The following is a 13458-nucleotide window of genomic DNA, read 5'->3' as shown; positions in this document are numbered from 1 at the left end:
GGAACCCGAATCTCTTATTCGCAGCTCTTACCCTGCGATAAATCGAACGAGAGACGGGTTTCCTTCCAACCTCTACGGTGTCTCTCCGTGTCGGTCCCGCCCATCCCGGTGATTTATACGCGCGTACGCGTCACGCACCGGGACGAAAAGACGATACGCACCGTCGTCGCGACGTTCAGGTGAGAACGAGAAGCGATCGAACGGGAAAGAGCGAGAGAGGGGAGAGATGGACAGTCCGGTAACGCGATAGATTGGACGTAATTAGGGGCCTAATAAAATTGGTGGGCAATCTAGGAGGAAGCGCGAGGCCCGGAGGCGGATTCGTTCCGCGAATAGAGTTGGAAGGGGGCTGGTAACAAACCGCAGACACCCTGTGCGACCACCCCCGAGCGAGAAGAGAAGAGAAGCGTGCGCGCGTCATTCACGCAGACCGCGATATAACCTAATAGAATTATTTTCCAAGTACGAGGGGTCGCGGCTCCCCCAGGAAGCGACAGCAGCCGCGGCAGCAGCAGCAGCAGCAGCAGCAGCAGCAGGGGTCGCAACCTACCCGACACGAGGGATATCGCCTCGTGCCTCGATATACCCTCTGCTCCCTCGCCACTTTGCTCGTTCCGTGGTTTTACGGTCCGGGATAATAACGACCACCGAGCAAATAAATAATCCCGATTCCTATCCACGGATTTTCTCTCTCCCTCTTTCGAACGCGAACAGACCCGATGATAAAATTGGCTACCTGTCTCGCGGATGTCTATGCTACGATTCAATCGCGATTACGTCAGTAGATCATTTTTTTTCTACAACGAGATATCCGCTTTTCAAGTCGAGCGAGTATCCACTTAAACACCTCTCCGTGCGGCTTTAATCGTAGGAAATTATTAGGTTGCCGCGCGTATGAAATGCAGTTTCCTCGAGTGAAACCTGGGGCACGCGTAGTTTCTTGGAAATTCTACGGGTACGGGTTCTTTCCTTTTTTTTCCCGCCGTTCGCTCGATGATTAAGCAACGAATTTCGTTACGAACGCGTATTCGAGAACCGCGAACGATTCGCGAGCGATCATCTTCCTTCCGATCGATAGAAACTGGACGCGTCCGCGAGAAAGGCGACTCTCCCGCGGGCGATCGCCGTGTGATACGCGCGAATCAAGGACGTCCGCGGCAACCAGCCGCGAATCGCGCTCCGCGTTCGTTATCGTTCGCGTGAACGTACGCGTAACGCAATTATTGCAATTAGCGCGGCGCTCCCGGCCATTACGTTTCCTCCGAATAGCGTGATTGCGCGCGACTGTTACGGCTACCGTAAAGGCGTCACGATTTCCACCGGTCGCGGCTAGTTAGCCGGAATGACCGTGCACCTTTCCACCGAGCCTCGCGCGTCACCTGCGCGCGATTCGCGATCGATCGTCGCGAAATCGATGCTCGAATTTTTCCGATTCGTCCGTTTCTCTTTCTCTTTCTCTTTCTCTTTCCTCCTGTAGGGGGGGGGGGGGGGGGGGGTCTCGATACAGGGGGGGAAAGAGAAGAGCGCGTTCATCTCTCTCGGGGCGACCTCTCTCTAGGTATTCTCCCTCCTCGTTCGACTATTATTAGCGGTAATGCATGCCATTAGCGTCAAGGTTCGTGCGCGAGAACGAGTCTCTCGATATACACGAGGGAATCCGTCGTTTTATAAGCCGCGCGTGCATCGGCTTGCCTACTCGGTTGCTCGAAGGCTGCCTGACCGCTTCCCGGCGACCGTCGAGAACGGTCGTTCGCTCTCGCGCGAGTTATATCTCTACCCGTTTAACCGAGCCACGGCGGAGCGAGCGAACAGGACCAACGATTTTCCTCTCTTCCGAGTTGCCTCCTCGTTCCACGCGCATCGCGCGAACCCGACCGTGTCGTTGCATCGCGTCAAGGTGCAACCACCGCGCTCATCCGCGGGACGAGCCTCTCGACTACCCAGGGAATGCGGAACCCACCGATACCGCTTCGCCTCGCCTCCCCTAGCCTCCTCATCCTCGATTCATTCCCACTTTCCTCGGTCCCAGGGAATACCGGAAACCTGTCGCGCGTAATCGTCGTTAACGCGTCGAAGGATCCGGGGTGGCCCGACCGCGGATACCACGCGCTCGAGAACCGTCACGGCGAATATTTATCGCTGCCGAGAGTTATCCTGGCTGGTCGGGACGGAAGAAAAAAGGAAGAGAGAAAAAAAAGAAATGCGAGGCGACGCAGAAGAGGAGGAGGAGGAGGAGGAGGAACGGGTCTGGTGGAAACGGGGGAGACGTATTCCGGGCCATATTCCGTAGCCGCGTCGTTAAGCAGCTACAAAAAATAATAAATCACCGCGATTTTTAGTCTGGCTCGAGGAGATAAATTTAATAACTTAACTACCGCGAATCGTTTCTTCGGAGGCCGCCACGGCGAGTCGACGACCATTATTCCGCCGCGCCGGCAGGAGGGGACCCGTTTTCTGCCAGACCGAACAGACGTCCGTTCGAAAACGCCGGGTTAGATTTTATACGCGACAGAATTCGATCGTACGTTAATTAAGTACCACCGCGTTAACGTTTATTAATCGAGTAACGGGACAACCGTAACCGAGATTCGTTCCGCTAGCTTCTCTCGCGGTTGTTACCTTTTCCTTTTTCTTTCTTCGACGTAACGTCGACGCGTCGTTGTATTCGAGTGAAATACGCGTAACGAAACGAGGTAGCCGAGTTCGTATCTCTTATCTAGCAGTCCGTTCGAGAAACACAGAAGGCAACTGTTCGACTCGCAAAATCAAACGTGGCAAACGAAACTCTATTAACACGTTTCCACGTTTTTCTGCCCGCGGTGTGTGTAAACAATATTTAATTCATATCTCGGTGCTTATACGCGTACACGCGTTTAAAAACCATTTGCATAGAATGGCGCGACAACATGGGTGTAGAACGCGATCATAAATTTCGCACTTTTCCTCTATTACCTTTGCCATTATTTTCTCCGTATCCTGTACGGTATATTGGACGCGGTACGGTCGAGTGATAATAAATAACAATAGTAATAAGAACGCTCTCTCTGGTTCGCGCGACTCGTCGATCGGAATGCTACACTTGTGCAATTTCGCCGCTACCGTGGACCGATCCTCCGCGGTGGAATCGGAATGTTAACGAAATCGACGCGCGCGCGTACGACAGAGAAAATAATACGAGCGGTTGTTTTGGTCGTTCGTTCGATTTTTATGCGTCGCGTTTTCGAGGAGAAACATTAACCCGAGATATATTATGGTGGCCGTTGAAAAATATAGGCAAAGGTAAAAAAGGGAAGGGGGGTGGAGAAATATCGAGCGTTATATCGCGGGCTGAAGGTAACTCTGGTTCATTCGCGGAGGAAGGCCGAGCGACCCCGATGAGATACGACCCCGATACGTACTCCGCATGGCACCGCTCGTGAATCTCGTGAAGCCGGCTCGCGGTTCGGGCAGGGCCCACGGGGGCCGATGAACACCTAAATCGGCGGGTAAACGCGCGACCGCCGCCACCGCGATTCACCACGCCATCCTTGCCGGCTACTTAACGGCCGTGAAATATGAAATTAAATTCATTAGGCTTCTCGCGGTTATAATAAATCGGACGATTGTGCCGGGATAGAAAACGTGGCGGGCTTATAACTCAGACGGTCTGAATGGAAAATGATGAGAAATGCCTCTCATTGAACGGTGGGGGGTCTCGGGCCCTGTCCTTTCCTCCCTTTGCATCCTCCTCCATCCTCCGCGACTCTCTTCGATCGAAAAAGGGGGCGGCTGCTGCTAGACCACAGTGGAAATCGGCAGACGATGATCCGCGAACCTGCTCCGTCCGCGGGAGACGGTTTATCTCTAGCGAGCGCACGATAAATTACGTCTATCTGTCGAGCATCGGGAACGACGGTTAGGAATGGTTTATCGCGAGTCGCGGTCCGCGCGACGATTAAACGAACGGGTTTCGTTGCCCGTCGAGCGAGGCAATGCCCGCCATTGATGCCGCGACAGAGGCGAGACGCGGTACACGTGAACGATGGGTTCGCCGTTTCTCGGTTATCCGAGACCGTTCCCAACGATAATGCCGCGGACATTATAGTTGATCGCGACGATAATCGAATTTCCTCCAATTACCGTCCGATACGAACACCTTTTAAAACCGGCTACCCACTGGCCGGCCCGTCGAAAAATGTAATTCAATTTCCATCGGGTTTAATTTAATTCCGCGCGTCGCGACTCGCCGCGTTCGTTATCTCCTCGCTGGTGCTCGCTATTGTACGGATATCGACGCATCGATGCCCGCCCGCGTACTCGTTACACCCTTCCTAGCTGGCTACGTCCACCTACTACCTTGTGGCCAGCCGCGTTTTCGAACGGTATCCGATTAATCGTCGAATCGTGCGCCGAAATCGGAGGAAATTGCGCGAAATTATTTCACGCGTTGCTAGACACGGAAACGGCAGATAATTAAAAGATAAGAACCGACCGACCGACCGACCGACCGGGGAAAAAGTTACCACCCCGTTCCAATTTCTTATCGACCGGTAAATACGGTTTCACAATTCGAGCATCGATCGGATTCGTGTCAAGTGCGCGAGCGAAATTTATTCTCCGGTTCTGTACGTTTCCATCGAATCTACGTCGGATACAACGGAAAAATCCGTAAACGCTCGGCGACGCTACGAATTCTTCCACTCGTAACACCTTTTCCCGGTTATCGAGCGACGTACTTTGATCGCGTCGCGAATACCAGTCGAGCGTTTTCGTCGCAGCGGAAAGAAAGCGAGAAGGGAGGAGGAGAGGTTCCCTAGCGAAAATTTACGACCTTGCGCCTGGTGTCCGAGTGTCGTTAAACGAGCGCGGCCCTGAATGGAGTAAATGGGCTGTGATTTGTACATTGACAGGCGCGTAATGCCACAACATCGGAGGCATCGTCATTCTTCGACTTCGAGGAGGAGCTGTTCTCGAACCGTGCAAAGTACACGCGGCCCCGAAGAATGGGCCGTGTTTTGGTCGAATCGTTCGCTGGTTCGCGTCCTCTCAAAGAGATAACGACCTCTCGACCGTCCATTGAACAGAGTCCCAATAGGCAGCTGCTCGCTTCTCTCGCAAGGGCCCGTTCGCTCGAAACGCGCCTACGACTCTCGCTTCCTTTTCCTTTTCTGCTAACGTAATAATCGTACTTCATTTTTTCGACGAAAACTCGGCTCGTACAATTACGAAACGTCCCCGCGGTGGATGGTTCGACAGACGGTAGGGAAAGTCCTGGAAACGTTAATCGCGATAACCTTTAGCCAACGAGTCGAGCGGCTCGGTTCGCGATCGAAATATTTTAATTAAGCGACGCGAATCCCTTTCGAAGCGTCAACCGGAGAGAGGCGAATCGATTCCGTTACGAATCGAGGCGATCTCGTGAACGGGCTTTTAAACATCGATAAATATCCGTGGAATCGTGGAGACGGAGGCAGCTTTTCGGACGCTCGCCAGCTGGTGGGTGTCTTTTCCGGTCGAGCGGCTAGCAGTTGGAGAAATTTCGCCGGAGGAGGAAACGGATAGAGATCGTCGTCGGAAGAATGTCCACGGTTTGTTGTCGATTGTGTGTACACTCGTCGGTTGATTGGGCTCATTGTGGTCGATTCGGGCGGGCGTGCACTTGGCCCCCGATGGCGACTCGTGCCATCGGTGGTTCCGCGCGCGCCGAGCCTCCTTTTTCCCCGAAAATCTCCTTTCTTTCGAACCTCGAAAAGCGCTCTTGCGCCTATTGTCGCGCGGTCGCTTCCTCGAGAGAAGGGCAAACACGCTTAACCTCCCGACCCATTGTCGCCGCGGATCATCCGATTTCCCGTACGCGTTGCTCCCGTGTTCTCCTCCAAGTTCGCGCGTCGCCCCGCGACTTTTAATTCGATACCTCGTTATTAGAGAGGAGTACGCGGCGACACCGAGCTTTCCATAACCGGTTGCTGGTGGCTCGCGGTGCTTTTTAAAACCTACCGCTCGAACGGTTCTAAATAATAACCCCGTGGAGAGGAATAAATTTGTATCCGTGGCTCGAGAGATGGATTCGCGACGGAGACGATGGGGGGGGGGGGAGAAACCGAGGGTTAGGTATTATTGGATTACGTAGCGGCATTGTCCCCGCGTCGAACCGGGCAGCTGTTCCGTCCCGGACTCGACGCAAGATGCACGCCGAATATGAAAATAATATTTCCTTTTTGGCGTAGGGTATGATCGATATTTATTCAAGCGGCGGCCGCGCGTCCGGCGCGTATTGTGTCGCGGATTCGAGATCTCGTCCGAGTCGCATTGTGCCGCTCGAAACGGCGATGCACCGAAAGATACGGAAGGTTAACGCGCGTCGTTTTACAATGGCCTTTAGTCGGACGACGATGAAACTAAAAGTCATCGCGCGAGCTTTCCACCGAACGAAAACCGTCTCCTCCGAACGCGAGCAGCTGCCTTTACGCTTTTTAGAGGCTCGCCGGAGCAGACGTTGATCATTCATTCAGAAGGGAGGAGACCGCGACGCGGTCCGAGAGACTTCTCGATTCCACTCCTCGAGGAAACGACGAATTGGATTCTCTCCACGCCGCGGCGCGACTCGGCTCCCGAGTTTAAAACTTCGTTTCGAGGCGAACAAACGGCGAAACTTTCCTCGAAAGGGGTTTCCGTATTCTCCGTTAAGTGACAAGTTTTATCGGGCCTCTCTTTGCTCCCGATCGCGCACCCGGAACAAACGAGAAAGCGTTATCGCGTTACGATATTAATTACCCGATTCGAATCGGCCGGACGATAAAAATAGAGGGAACGCGCGCGTGCACTTTGCGCCAGACACTTTTCGAACGTCGAACGCTTCCCCGGCTCCGTTAATGTTATACAAAGTAATGCAACGATTCGGATCCACGTGGATTTAAGTCGATGGTTTTTACGATTCATATCCGCGGCTGTACGCGTGTAGAACGCCAGGCTAGAGGCAGAAAAACTGATGTAATTTACATGGAACGGCTATTTCTGTCACCGTGTGGAAAACGGTCACGCGGCGAACAGTGTTTGTACGCGTGAATCTTTATCTTTCATTTTTACCACTCGGACGGTAATTATCTCTGCTCTCTTCTGACGAAACTGTCCGCTCGTCAATAATCCGTGGAAAATTTCGCGGTGGAGACGAACGCGTCGCGTTCGAAGGAACAAATCCTTGGATCGGACACGAATCGCGAGGGGGGTACGGGTACAAATGTCGTGGCCCTCGCGCGGCCTAACCTTTAGCTTCCCGGACGACCGAGCTGCTTCGAGTCTGCCTCGACACACCCTGCTGGGATTCCGCGCGAAGGTATCGACCGATCGATTCTCCCCGTCTCCCCGTCTCCTCTTGCTCTCTCGCTTCCGCCTTTCTTATTAAATCTCCCCGATTATATAGACCGTACGAAGAATCTTTGTTCGTTCGCGTTCGCGTTCGCGAGCAAAACTGTGTCGCCGCTTCGACGAACGCGAAAGAGGAGCAGGATGCTGCGAGAATCGGTCGAACGGCGTGTTCGTCGATCGGGAACGTCGAAAAGGGGAGAAGAACACGGCCAACCCTCTCTCTCCCTCCCTCTTCTTCTCTCTCTTTCTTTTCTTATTTCCACGGCATTTCGTTGCGCGTTCCTCTATCCACCTATCTCTCGTTCCACTCCGTTCCATCTTCTTCTCCTCGTCCGGTCGAACGGCCGATAGATAATTGGCGTTGCGTGCTTCGAGATAAACGGCCGTGATTGGCGAAAATAACGATTAATAATTATCCACTCGCGGGATCCGAGAGGCGGCCTGCCCTCTCATCTCGGATCTCTCGGTGAGATCCGAGCGGAACGGTCGACGAGAAGGAGAGATGCGAGCAGAAGAGGGCAGAGCTACGATATTCGACTCTGCCCTGGACCCCGATTCCACCTATCTCTCTCTCCCCCCCTTAACCCTCGAATCTTTCCTGAACGACGAGTTTAGCCGTACACGCCGATGAATCTCGATTCCGCCACGCCGATGTGATTAGCTACCCTCTTCGATCGTTCGACTCGAACCACTACGTTACTTTCGGAATAATGAACCCGAGCGATCAACCGAAAACCAGCCTTTCCACCGGCGTGACATTTTTGGCATTCAAGCCCGTTTAGAGGCAAGCTCGCGGCTCGATTATTTCTCGCGACGAGATACCGATGAACACAAGTCGGGGGGGAGGAACAAAAAAATCGCGATCGAAACGCCGCCGCGGGCTAGACGCCTCGGTAAACGATCGGCATTGTCGAGTGTCAGCCTCTCGACTTTTTCGAAAAGGTCCCGACCATATATTTATGCTCGATTACGCTCGAGCGACGGTGGCTGTTAAAACGCGAGAACGTAATTTTTCGCACGACGGACTCTGCTCGTTTGACTTTCGTCACCGAAGGAAAGCGACGGACGCTCGCTCGAGGGTGTCATAAATTACGCCCTTTTCGGTGCTGGGACGCGGAGCAGGGGGCTCGGCTGTTTAGCGACTGCACATAGGGATGGTTCGTTCCATGGAACCTTTGACAACTCGTGGAATCTTTGACACGGGACAACGCTGTAAATTCACTGCGTCGCTGGACGTGGGGAAAGAAATGACCGCGTACGGAAATACGAGTACTGCGATGCGCGACGGTGCGGTGTGTACGCGAGGATGGAATTATGGCTGGTGCCACGGGTAGCTGTTCGAAAAATAAAACGTTCTGGGTGAAAACGCGTCGGTGAGTTGGTTTCTATTTCGCAGGGTTGGTTGAAAAAATTAGGTCGCGACAGGCGGGGATGGAAATGGCGGAAGGGAGGAAACAAAGAGCGAGACTACGGGTTCGCGGTGGCGAGATTAACTCTCGAATAATCCCGCGTCCCGGTTCGTTTCGTGGCTGGTGTTCCGTTTGCCGGGACGATCGTCGCGCGTGTAGTCGTCGCGGAACCCGATAAACGACCAGTCGAGTGCCGTGTGCCACGCGTTACGATTAACTGTCATTCGCGCTTTGCCTTTGACTCTCGCGTTTCCATCCCAGGCCCACCTACGTATTCACCGCGACGCGTACCACACGCCATACGCCTCTCGTTTCTCCCACCCCTTTTTTTCCTTCGCTCCTCGCGTCAACGTCGAGGCTTTCTCCGCTTGTTCACCGACACCATCGACCCACCGCGGAGCACTTGCACCTCCCTTCGATGCTGCTACCGACGCGTCGATCTACCCGCAATTATTATCCTTCCCAGTGCGCAACTTCCCTTCGAAGAGTCCGCTCTACTCGGGACCGGGAACGCGTGGGAAAAGAAAGGCACCTTGGTCGAAACAGCTCTCGATCGATCGATGGAACGGGTGAGATGGACGCGGGCGAGGCGGTAAAAAACGTGGCACGTCCGGAACGTCGCATAATTGAACGACGCGTTGGCTCCGTGACGCGATACGATTTGATAAGTTGTGTCAACTGCTCGTTAGTTAATTGTCGGTGCGCGACACTCTCTCGAGCGACGAGTCTGCCGCGATTTCACCGTCCCGCGCGTGTACCACGCGGCACCCGGTACACGCAGCCGCAACGAACCACCCCGGATAACTTTGTCACCCTTTTCGGCACCCTCCTGCGATGCTCGATCCCCGCGAACCGCCAATGTACTGCCCGCTGTCCAATGAATGCCCTTCATTTCCATACTTCGCTCGACGGTCAGTGAGACCAGCTAATCAGATTATTTAACCCTCGCTCGACCCGCTTGTCCTCGCTCCCCCCGTTCTCGCCTCCCTCCCCTGCTCTGCCTCTTCCGATCGCGGCATTTTCACGCCATTTAGGCGACCGTGTCTTTTCTTCGAACGTTATACTACCCCCCGCGCGTTAACGGTTCGCGCGTACCGTTCCAAGTCTCGTTAATACCCGAGGAAGGCAAAAAACTCGACGCGATTCTTTCCCTCGTAATCTCCGGCCTGGGGCTAAAGATCCTCCTCGGGGTCTGACCGAGGAATCTCATCCTGGAATTAGTCGAGATTAGCATACGCTCGTTCGCCTGTCCCTCCGTCCCTCGCGCCGCTGTTGCTACTCGTCGCGAGAAATTCGTCGCGATACGAGAAAACGTGGTAGAAATCGTAGAAAGGCTCCGGGACAGGTTCCGAGCGAGGCGAATCTGGCGGACGAAACGAATTTTGCGGCGGCGAGAACAGGCTCGTTCCATCCGGGTAGGGAGAGACGAGTCGACATGGGGTTAGAACGTAATTGTATTAGTTGGGTAGGGAGAGCAAGGGCGAGAGAGCAAAAGGGTCCTGCCGTAAAATTAATGCCTTTGGCTTATCAGTGGCCTGACACTTCAGCGCCGAAAGTCTCGCGTTCCAAGCAGTGGCGCGGAACTCGGGGGCCATCCCGGACGCGGATCGGACTTCTCTTTCTCTAGACTCGGTTATTTCAGAAAATCGATATGGTTCGAGGCGCGAGTTTAATCGTAATTGTTGCTCGCGACGGTAGAGGAGCCGCGCGGTCCGTGTAACCGCTCGCATCGTAGACGTTTTCGGTAGGCTATTTCCCTCCTAATGAGTGCCCCATTAGGAAGTAACGGAAGGTATGCGCAGCGGGTTCTGTCACGGCCGTGGAGGGCCGATGCAGCACGATGTAAATCGGATTAATTAAAGGCCGTAGCGCTGGTGGAAGAAGAGGCGGCGGTGGAGGAGGAGAAGGAGGAGGAGAAGAAGAAGAAGAAGAAGAAGAAGACGAAGAAGGAGGCAGTGGTAGTTTTATTCGAGGATGATCGTGGTACTCGCGAGAGAAAGGATACGGCGAGCCGGTAGAAATCCGCGCGCAATTATCAGAAATTCGTAGGATCAAGAGGTTTTAGAGGATCGAGCGGAACGCTCAAGCGAGGGAATAAATAGGTTGAGCTCTCGAGGAACGGGGCACGACCGACGTAAAAGTCGGAGAGCGCGTCAAGCGTGACGAATCTCGTTGGCAAAGCCAATAGCCGCTCGGCGGAGATGTTCCTGATTGAGAAGTCAGAGACGGAGACGAACACGAACATCCGAGCAGACGATAGGCACGCATACCAGGCCGTTCGGGTCGCGTATCGAAGCGTGGAGGAAAAAAATTGGATCGGTCACGGACACGTGGTACACCGTAGCACGAAAAAGGACCCCTCCCTCTCTCTCTCTCTCTCTTTCTCTCTCTCCCTCTGTATCAGCTTCTTCTCCGACACGACCCCCTTAGACGCAGCCCTAAACGGCGCGGCGTCCCGCGATTCGGGGGATGCTGAGTCATACAGCCCGCGCGCGGCGTACCGCATAGCGGATATACATGGCGGCGTGTCACCCCGAATATTATTCGACCGCCTGACAGCGCAATCTGTGAACGCGCGATATTGTCTGCCGCGACTACGTTCCGACGGTTACGCGCTCGGCATGCGCGGCTAGGAATGCCACGCGTGTGCACCCTTCCTCGCACGCGACCAGCCCCTTGGCTATTCGACTCGCCCCGCGTTTCGTCGCGCGATTTCGCACCGACCAATCGGCAAACTCTCGATCGCGCGAACCGTGGAAATTGCCGCGCGCCCAACGCGATCCGGATCGCGGTGAGTTCTTAATTTAGAGCCGGTTCGACCACGCTAACGACCCCGCCGGGTGGTGCGCCCGTCGAAAAAACGACGCCCAGGCTGCGAACCCGGGCGCGGTTCGTTCGACTGAAAAAAAGTCTCGCGCGAGGACAAAGGAAACGGGGAAGACGGAGAAACGCGAGAGGAAGGATGATTCGGGGATGCTGGAATTCGTTGGGGAAGAAGACGAAGGAGAGGCGGTGTCAAAGGTCGCAACGAACCTCGAGGATAAACGGAATTTTTGATAGCGAAGATAATTTTTACCAAACGAATGCGTTACGCGTAATGGAAGTATCAGTGGTATCGGTGGACCGTGCGAAGCGTTAACAGAAGGAAGGATCCTCGGAACGATAACAGAGACATCGGCGAGAATAGGAAAGGAGGGAGAAAAAAGCTTGGGGTGCACGGTCTGTCGCATATTTAACGGCATCCCGTGTCAAACGGGGGCCATAAAACACGCTCGCGTCTAAATAAAATCCGGCCTGCTCTTTCAGCCGTTCGTCGAAACCATGGTACGCGTTCCGAGGCGGACAAACGTCCTATTTATTCTTTCCCTATTTTATTTCGTTCCCGAACGTCGCATGCCCCTCTCTCCGATTCGAGAACGGGGGTACGAGAACGAGAAGAACGCGGCCCATTGTGGACGGGGAAGAAATTTCCAGTCGGATCGACAAGTTTCGGCGGTCGCGGGCGAGATATCGAGGCGTCGCGAGGAGGAGGAGGAGGGCTCACCCTTTGCCCGCGGTGTTTCCGTGTGGAAGGTTGAAAAGGATGGGCGCTTTGTTGTTTCGCGGACAAACGCCGGCGGGCGATATCACGGTCGAACGAGTTTTCGGGGCAGTGGGAGAGGACGGAAATACGGGCGGAAAACCGGGCGTCGGCGTGGTACGCGCGACGAGGTTAAGCGACGAGTCGGTTCCCCGCGCTAGGAGACGGGGGTCGGAGAATCCGAGGGTTCGTCGATAAGCGGACTCGCATTGTCCGACGGTCACGTGGCCACCCTGGCCATCCTCGCCACCCCGAGTACCGACGTCGCCTTGTTCGCCGGGCTACCGTCGTTTATATTAAACTCCGAGGTTAATACCGTGGCTTACTCTAATACCGGGGCAACCCTTTGCCCTGTGATACGCCGATAAGGGTTACGCGACCGACCGCGAATACCGTACAACTTCCACCTTCCCCGTTCCTCGCCTCCCCGCTCCGCGCGTACCCTTTTACGACCATCCGTTCTTCTCCGCGCGTTTCGCTCGGCTCGCGAATCTCGTCTGCAAGAAGAATCGCCCGATTGGAAGCCACGTCTATGGTTTCGATCGACGCGCAACGGATGCAAAGAGGGCAGATAATAAAAGGAAAATGGGTAACGTTGAGAGCGAAGGGTTGGGGGACGCGACCCCGAGCGAACGGCGCGCAACAATGCGCCCGATAGAGGATCGTGGTCCCGGGTACCCAGATAACGCGGTCTCCCACCCTTCGCCACGGCGGTCTCCCCATTTGCGATCTGGTTCTCGTTTCCTCGTTTCGCCTTCTCTTATTTTTCGCGTCGTTTCGTTGCCCACCGAAAAAAGGTTTCTTCTTCTTCCAGTTCGGAAATCCGACGGCTGGTCTATCGCTCGATCGATCGGTGGAATCGCGGAAGCGCGATCGCGGTGAACGGTACCGCGTGATAGACGCTGATTAGACCGTAACGCGGGGAACGTTGCAGCCGCCGCCGCCGCCGGTTCTCGTTTCTCTGCCCATCTCCGGGCAGAGAGACGCGCGACGTTTCGAGAGCGCGACCGTTTCGCCGCGCTCGATAAATTATCCGAGGTTAACAGGTGAGCGGGAACACGACGGACGGCGATAATGACGGGAACGATAAACGCGTCAATAATACCTAGAGCAGGAGGAACGGGG

General features: G+C 54.7%; 1 protein-coding gene across 2 annotated transcripts in view; it reads right to left on the bottom strand.

The window, feature by feature from the left end:
• Window positions 1–13458, bottom strand: part of Svp (COUP transcription factor 2) — a 39916-nt gene that overhangs the window by 5404 nt on the left and 21054 nt on the right. The gene's annotated exons all lie outside the window — the stretch shown is intronic.

Source organism: Xylocopa sonorina, chromosome 3 (genome assembly GCF_050948175.1).
Source record: "Xylocopa sonorina isolate GNS202 chromosome 3, iyXylSono1_principal, whole genome shotgun sequence".
In the NCBI taxonomy this organism is placed as follows: Eukaryota; Metazoa; Arthropoda; class Insecta; order Hymenoptera; family Apidae; genus Xylocopa; species Xylocopa sonorina.
Note: the sequence above shows the minus strand (reverse complement) of the source record. Positions and strands in the feature narration are given on the sequence as shown.